The sequence below is a fragment of the Macrobrachium nipponense genome, chromosome 8 (genome assembly GCF_015104395.2).
Source record: "Macrobrachium nipponense isolate FS-2020 chromosome 8, ASM1510439v2, whole genome shotgun sequence".
Taxonomy (NCBI): Eukaryota; Metazoa; Arthropoda; class Malacostraca; order Decapoda; family Palaemonidae; genus Macrobrachium; species Macrobrachium nipponense.
The window spans coordinates 93,779,967-93,788,870 of NC_087203.1; the positions used below are offsets into that span (position 1 = coordinate 93,779,967).

General features: G+C 37.3%; 1 long non-coding RNA gene across 1 annotated transcript; it reads left to right on the top strand.

Annotated features, from left to right (window-relative positions):
- The first annotated feature begins 5,292 nt into the window (after positions 1-5,292).
- LOC135222918 (uncharacterized) lies at positions 5,293-8,401 on the top strand. Its single transcript, XR_010316389.1, has 3 exons — positions 5,293-5,485; positions 5,762-5,849; positions 6,549-8,401. It is a non-coding gene; the product is annotated as an uncharacterized LOC135222918 (long non-coding RNA).
- The last annotated feature ends 503 nt before the right edge of the window (positions 8,402-8,904 follow it).

An 8,904-nucleotide genomic window follows, 5' to 3' on the forward strand; every position in this document is an offset into this window, starting at 1 on the left:
ATCCTTACTAAAGTTATTTGGTGGCTACCCGTTAAATTTTCAGCCATAATACGCAACAAAAATAGGTACTAGCCTCCTGCGAAGGAAATTCACGATATTTTGTTTATTTCTTTCTGTTGGGGGGTGGGGAGGGAACATGTAGTGGTTGTAAATGGAAGTATTATCTTACTCTATTTACTCGTAATGAAACCCATGTCTGTGGTGTTGATATTTAATAAAACAGTCTGGCCATATTTACTGCATTTCTAATCTGCTGGAGACGCCTGTTCCACGCCTCCACAGAGCATGGAATTGGTGCTTTTGTCTTGTTTAGTATTGATTGTGGCGAGGCATTCGATGCGACTCGCTGGTGGGAAGCAGTCTCGTCAATGGCATGTCTAACGCAATCGTCATTTGCCGGAAGATGAAGCCTAGTACTGTACTAAAATTACCTTGACGCTGGGCATAGAGAAATACAACAACTTTATTGATTTGTTATGCTCAAGTTAATTCTTTATTTTGTTTCTGGAATTATAATGGAATGCTAATCGTGTTATGGTTATCAAAGTAGTTGCGATAATATTGTCAACAGTTAGTGTACCGTTGTATTACATTATTTTAAAACCGTTCTATTTACTATTGTTAATGACATTGTTATCCTTCTGGTGAAACATAATGCCTAAAGCAGGATAGACATCTCGAATCTTACTTAACAGAGAACATTGAGGGAGTAGTCGTCACTAGTCATTTTTCCTTACACCTACATCACGACAAAAAGATAAAAAACTAAAATTAGGCTGAAAGAGCTCCTGTGGTAATATACCACCGAAAACAAATACACACGAAATCATGAACAAAATTAATCGGCCTAACGGAGACAACAGGGTATAGGAGGGACAGATTCTTTCGCGTCCAAAGTAGCAGATTTACGGCGCCCAGGAAGATTTCAATTTACCGAAAACTGAAGCAGCGTAGCTATGCAACTTGAAAATTTTTAAGAGATTTAAAAACTGCTCTATCAAAAATAAGTTGGACACCAAAAAGGTTATTCAGGAAAACTGACAAATAACTGGGAATGCCTGATGGCCCAATTAGAAGGTCTAACAACGGTTGACACTAAATTAAAACTACCGATGTTACTCTTTCAAGTAAAAGACAGATTTATGTAAGCAAGATTTATGTAAGCAATCTGAAAACTAAAATACAACAGAAAATTTGTAAGCTTGGTTTATAAACTAGAAGTCGGCTGGAGACCTTTAGAATAATTCTAGGGATTAAGATTGTTAAAAGATTTACCGAGCCATAGTAGTACGATAAAAGTTAGTTTAAAATACAATGAAAGGGATATTGCAATTAGAAATAATTCTAGGGATTAAGATTGTTAAAAGTTTTACCGAGCCATAGTAGTACGATAAAAGTTAGTTTAAAATACAATGAAAGGGATATTGCAAATTACGTTTTCATGTTAATATGTAACTGCTAAAATTAACGTCAATAGCCCATAAATATTCTGAAGAAAACTACCTCGCTTTGTAACTGCTAAAATTAACGTCAATAGCGATTGAATATTCTGAAGTAAACTACCTCACTAAGACAACTCCAATCTGTTTTATCTTGGTGATGTTACTTTGATATGACGAATTTTAAATGCTATCGCTAAGAACGACTTGAATTTAGTCATTGGCCCCTGTGAGTTGTTCCATATCAATAAAATTTATCTTCTGAATAATAGGATACATATCTGTAATGAAATTAAGTTAAAAAGCCAAAGTTATATCACTAGTAGAGCAGTTAGTGGGTTTACAAATAACCTCAAGTCATAGCTTCTTAAATAATTGTCAGATCAGTGTGAGATTTTAGCAGAGCCTTATTCACAACCTACCGTAATTTTTGTTAGCATAGGCAGTACCAAAAATAAATTTAGTTAGTTTATTCATGGAAATAAGGAGAAATTACAACTCCGATTATAGCAATTCGGACGAAGTTCCTTGTGACAGGCCTTAACGTCATTGTTGCAATGATGTTAAGGCCTGTCCACTCGAGCGGGCCTGATCGGCGTGCTCTCTCTCTCTCTCTCTCTCTCTCTCTCAGGGAAAATGCGGCCTTGAGCCTTGATTTATACTTAAAACATTGATTTGTGTGTTGTATTGTATTTTTTCTTTAGAGATTTAACAGAGATAACCTGAAAGTATAGTAAGGCAATTGGTGATATGGACAAAAGTTTGTTTCCATGGTTTTTCGGAGTTCTCGTTTTCTTCGTTTGGCGACATGGGACGATGTCAGCTTTTATAGGCTAGACCCGGCCCGCTGGTGTATTTGACCTGATCAATTATGGAGAGTATGCTACGTAATTGTTACGGGGCTGTAGGAATGCAGTTGCAATGAAACTTCTCGTTTATATAACAATGAGGAATGAATGATTCAATTAATCAGTGACTGAAAGTTACAGTGGCGCAGCAACCACTTCAATCACCGACATCAAAATAAGTAGTCGATAAAAGAAGAATGGCCAGATTAAACTTAGCTTTGACAGCACCTGAAGTGCGGTATCGAAGGGTATCACTGTCCTTCCCCTAACCATGTAACCTATGCTCAGGAGTCTGGAAATTGGGTGGAAATTCAAGAAGAGGAGAAAGAGAGAGAAAAAAAAATTGAGATGGGTGGGTGGGGCTTAATAATAGTGACGTTTTCGTGACGTCAAAGTCACTCGCTCGGCTTCGTATCATCTAGTTGGAATTTCCCCTCATTCTCAAGAACAAACTGCCTTAACTGTTTACTTTTAGTACTATGCTAACGAAAGTTACGGCAGTGTGTGAATAATGCTCTTGTCAAAATCTCATACTGATCCGACTATCATTAAAAAAAATAAATACAACACACACACAAGGCCAATGAAATGCATAGCAGGTCAATCCAAGCGTAATGTTCTTGCTTCTGCAGTCCCAAAAGCCAAAGTCACCAAACGAATAATTGTAAATTATACCAGGATTGATTGTTTTCTTCAGCAAATCTCAAAGACGTTAAGTCCAACATTTTCCATAGTGTCTGGTCTAGTTTGCAAGTTACCCTGATGCAACCAGTTTGCCGTGGTCTGGTGGTGCAGCAAGGAATTATTTTTGGTGGACTACGCACTCTTGATAGGTTAGGTAATACAAAACTGCAAAATAAAGCAATAATGCACGTATCCCTCATTACATTGCAGGAGTTACTTTTTAGCTTTCAGACTTTGACTGGCGATTCCCCGATATTTAAGAAATTAACCTGTTATTAATGAAAAATTCATTATCCTTTGAACTCGCTTTTGTTTCAGTGCTCAAGGTGTATTCTTGGGAGATGAGATGTAACTAAGGTATACGAGTGTTTCACGATGAGCTTCCCACGCAGGATACGGAAGAAATATATCAGCCTTTCTTAGGGGATTAATTTAACCCCGAACGTGGCAAAGAAGTATTCGAAATAAAATAATCCTCGAAAGCAAAAGAGGTGTAGTACTAACAGACCTCCAGATGCAAGAATGAAAATGGGATCTAAATTGTATAATGGAAAGGAGGATGGAGACCCTATGGACTATACCCGTCGTAATGGAGTAAGAATTTCCATTCCTTAACATTCTTCTCATGTTTTCTCCCACTTTTCAGGTTTTATTTTTTGGAGGGATTCTCCCAGTCGCCAGTTTGTTTTTCTTGTATTTTCTTCTTACCTTGATTATTTAAGGAACGTAATGGGATGTATGCCGTGTCACACTCAAATTCTTTATTGCATATAGGTTCCATTGCTCTGGTCTTCCCTCGGTAGGGAGGTAGTGCTTTTTGTAGCGTACCCTCGGCCCCTAGCTACAACCCCCCCTGTCATTCCTTTTACTGTACCTCTATTCATATTCCTTCTTCCATCTTACTGTCCACCCTCTCTTAACTATTGATTCATAGTGCAACTGCGAGTTTTTCCTCCAGTTACACCTTTCAAACCTTTTTCACCGTCAATTTCCGTTTCGGCTCTGAATGGCCTTAGTTGCCCCAGTGCTGGCATGTATGCCAAATACCTATAAATCGGCCTATGGTCTTCCATGTTCCCTCATGTACACCTTCCCGTATGCTGTATGTGTGGTATATTTCTTTGAGTAGTTTTCTTAAGTAGTTTCAGACTTCTTTTTTTTTTTTTTTTTTTTTTTTTTTTTTTTTTTTGGTGTGTACATTGAAAATAATGTCAGTCTTAAAATATAGGCATTGAAAATGTCATGAAAATAATGTCAGTCTTAAAACATACGGTGCACTGCGTTGTAATATTAATTTTGTACAATTGCCATAATTTAACTGTTTCAAAGGGTCGCCATCACGGAACTCGGTGGTTGTGTGTGCTGATTTACAGGAAGGATTTGCATCTTTAGAAATTCATATATTAAAGTTGCCGTTGCTTTAATTCTATGACCTTTAGATGAAAGGGCTACTTAAGTGTTCCTCTCTAGGATTCTGTTAATTTGTTTTTAATTTAGTGTTTCGGACACTTAAATTTTAGTGCATATAAGTACATATGAAAAATTGTTTTAACATAATGCAGCTGGTCCCTGCCGTAGGAAACCGTTCAGACACCCATACGACACTGCCAAATATTTTGTGGGTTGCTTCATGTTAGTGGCGCTTGAAACTAGTTAGAGGTCTGGGTGATGAAAGTCCACTCTCGACGTGGTTCGGAAGTCGCGTAAAGCCGTTGGTCCCGTTGCTTAATAACGACCGATTCCATGGTTCAAAAAACACCATACAAACTAGTTAGAGAATATCTTATATCCCGTTAATTTGAATGATGGAGTTTTTGCTCATTATAATATTTATTTTACATAATCCTTTTACGAGCAGGTAACTTACTCTTTTAGCTGGCTGCTTATTCTTTCCGGCTACCCGACACAATTAGCTATAGTCGCTCGATCTTTATAGTGTTTGTTAACTCAACCCTCTATTCAGAGATTTGCATTTTCTTCCTTTCTATTTCTGAAGCCTTTTCTCCCTGCTGTTTTATTTCCTTACGGAAGTTATGACTTTATTTAAGATTCTTCCACAGAGGTGGTTTTTTTTTTACGTATATTAGTACATCTTGAGGCAGTATAGAGGATGCCAATACAAGGATGTGTAACATTTTATCCAGGAAACTGTCAGAGAATTTGTTTGAAAAAATCTCCTGGTGAAAAGTAAAGTTGAACTTTAGTTATCTTTTAACTTTTTCTACTAGAGTTGAAAGTAATATCAATTAAGCTCAAATTACTCTGCATTCGCAACCTACCTGACACTTCCTTGTCTACTATTACTACAGGTTCTTGAGTCTGTTCTGTTTCTTCCCTTCAGAATGGCAACCAATTTACCGGAAAGGAGGTTTCTACAATTATAATTAAGGCGCAAGGTCTCTTGTTACCCAAATAGGCCGCCTCTATAGTTGATTTGAAGACGTGGATGTTTGAAATAACTGCGGCAATGGTGCCACTCAATATCAGAGCAAGGACTATCAACAAACTTCTAAAGTAAGTTACATAATTAAGATCTATATTGCGATAGATCTTGAGTTTCGATTTTTTTTTCTAAGACTTTTTTCTTACTTTTTTCTTAATTTGGACCTGTCATTTTTTTTAGCTAGTTTGGACGAGTCATTTTTATAGTTTTTTTTTTTTTTTCTTTGTAGGGGATGTTAAGAGATGAATCATATTCATAGTAAAATAGAGCAAGTGTTCATTTTGATGGAGTTGGTAATTTTCTCAACTACCAAAGTTGGCTACGAAGTAATATTGAAATTTTTACAGGTACTGTCTGTCTCTACACTTAAGACTACTATAGGAAGTTGTTTACGGCTGGGAATGGTGTTGAATACGATTTTGAAATTAATTTGAGGTGAGAGATTAAGCTAAACGTGAGAGATTAAACTAAACTAACGTTTCTTCCTTAAGGTGTTCTTTTTCTATACAATACTGTCTGCCATATCCTTTTTTCTGTACTGTCTGTGGCAAGACCAGGACAAACAAATCATTAAGGATTTTTCAGGATTGTTCTTTAGCGATAGTGTACTCCTTAGACGTTAAATGTTTTAAAGATACGAATATTTTAACTCCAGGAAAATTTTTCATATGAGAAGCATTCGTGTGGTCCAAGTTTGTGAATATTTTAAGAAAATTAGACCTTCCTTAGGGTGTGGGAGTCAGGGGATGCCTTGTTTTACCTAAATTTTATGATCCTTTACTTTTTGCAGGGAAATGAGTGAGAACTTATAATGAAACCAATAATGAAAAATATTCCTCATATAAGCGTACTTCGAATTAAAATCAAAATATCAGATTAGTGATTTGTTTTGCATATAGTGTGAAAAAAAGGTATAGCATAGAAGTGGTAACTGAGCCCGAGTGTTTTCCCATTAAAGTAACAAAACTTCATTTTGTAAATTCGGCAATTTCAAAATATTATTCACCATGAATATATATAGTATATATAATTCTATAAAGCACAAAGGAGAATGGAAATTTTTTTTATTAGCTTCAGTACATTTATATTTACTTGGAATATGAAAATTGGATTTAAATAAGTTTACTTTTCCAGATGGTAGTGAAAATTCAGGATCGAAAAATCAAATTAGTGGTGCCAGGAAAATGTGGCGCCAGGTGCAGTAGCAACAAAACAGCAGCAACTACTCTACTCAAGGTGATCAAGCGGCCTGAGCAACATCACTGCAAGAAGAAAAAAAGTATTCATAAAAAATTGAACTAACCGCAAATCAGGCCAGCTTCATAAAAATTCAACTAACCGCAAATCAGGCCAGCTTCATAAAAACTGAACTAACCGCAAATCAGGCCAGCTTAAGGGCCTTCAAAAGAGATGGCAAACGGGCTCTCTGAAGAAATATACCATCGAGAATATACCATCAAGCAACGCTGCACAGCAGCTGCAGCAGCAGCAGCTAAAGGGAATGTAGATAACCAGCACTCCAGCAGCAAAAGATCATCAAGAAATGGTACTCTTACCCTGCAGCAAAAGGACTGGCAGAAAACATGGCACTTTTAACAGCAATAATAACATGGCTTGCAAGAAAGAAAGCAACAACTGTTTCCATAAAGCAGCATCATAACCAAGAAATCAGGCAGCATGAGCAACATCACTGCAAGAAGAAAAAAGTATTCATCAAAAAAGTATTCATCAACTGTACTAACCTCAAGTCAGGCCAGCTTAAGGGCCTTCAAAAGGGCTCTCAGAAAAAATATACAGTCAAGCAACACTGCACAATAATTTAAAAGGACAAGCAGATATCCAGCACTCCAGTAGCAAAATATCTTTAAGAAATTGCACTCTACCCTGCAGCAAAAGGACTGGCAGAAAACATGGCACTTTCAGCAGCAATAATAAGAAGGCTGGCAAGAAAGAAAGCAACAACTGTGTTTCCACAAAGCAGCATCATAACCAAGAAATCAGGCGGCACGAGCAACATAATTGCAAGAAGGAAAAAACCAATAAATCCATAAATAAAGCAGTCTCCAGCAGCAACATTACTGCAAGAATGAAAAAACCAATAAATCCATAAATAAGGCAGTCTCCAGCAGCAACATCACTGCAAGAAGGAAAAAACCAAGAAATCCATAAACAAGGCAGTTTCCCGGCAGCAACAGGTAAAGCCTTCGGAACAAACACTTTCAGCAGCGCAAGCCTTGCTGGGGAACGTGCAGCAATGAAGGTAGTAGACGTTATTCCAAGCAGGGCGTGCAAGAAAATAGTTAACCTGCAGAAAACACTGTCCTGTCCTCCAAGTACAACACCAAGATGCCTGCAAAGAAACAAACTTACAGTGGCCATACATTATGAAAAACATCAAAAGAACCTTTAGAGAAAATGGCTTAAACAGCAAACCCAGCAGAGTACAGAGCGTTGTAAAGGGAAAAACCTACTCGCAGCGAAAGAACTGCTGCCATATAAAAAGGGTTTTCTACAAAACTAAACTCTTCCAGTAATAGAGAATCGACCTTTTCATTTATCAACAGCCAATAGGAAAGATAATTATTGCTCTCCATAGTAAAGTGCCTTGCTAAACAGAAGACACTCCTTGCAGCTGTATCAAAGGATCTTTGTTTTAATGACAGGAACAACTGAAAACATGGTTGTTTCAACAAGTACGTATTCACAGCAACACCATCCAAAGCTTTATGAAGAAAGGTGGCCAATCCCACGAGCTAAATTAAAAGGGCTGCAGAAGAAACAACACTGGATAATAACATCCAAAGGAGCTTGCAAAAAGAAAAAAAATTACAGACAGTGCCCCCAGTAGCAACTACATTATCAGTAGCAGTCCCCGCAGCATAGAAACAGCATTCTCTAGCCATCATTTGCAGTAAAAAACGGTAAATGGGGCTTTGCTAAAAAATCTTCTGTAGAGGAAAATTATGCACAACAAAAGAACTGGTAACATAAAAAAAAAGGCTTTTGCAACAAGAATTCTTCTAGTAAATAATATAGTGACAATAGATACCTATATCTTTTAGTCTCTTCCGCTTTTTGCGGAAGACTGTTTGTTCCCTTACGACTGTCATTCGTAAGTATTTCTGGTTCCTTCCGTCTCCTATGTGATATCTTAGTAGAGTGGTTCTTCTTAAACTAAATGAGAGGATTCAAACAGATAAGTTGAAAAAGGTATAACAACTTTATTCTGTAACTCCATAATAAGAGAGACAGTTCGGTCGGGAGACTGATATGTTTGATCGCTGGTAAAGAACTGCACTTCTAGAGCATCACGTCGATAGCGAAACATTAGCTATCTCAGCGATTCATATAAAAACATACGTAGTCCGCCGACTCGGAAGTTACAAGTTTCCGGCGTAGGTTAACAGGTCAACCGCTTCCCATGGAAGTTGTTGTGCAAAGTTATCAGTAATGCAAAACGATGACATATCTAAACAGATTTAAACCAGGC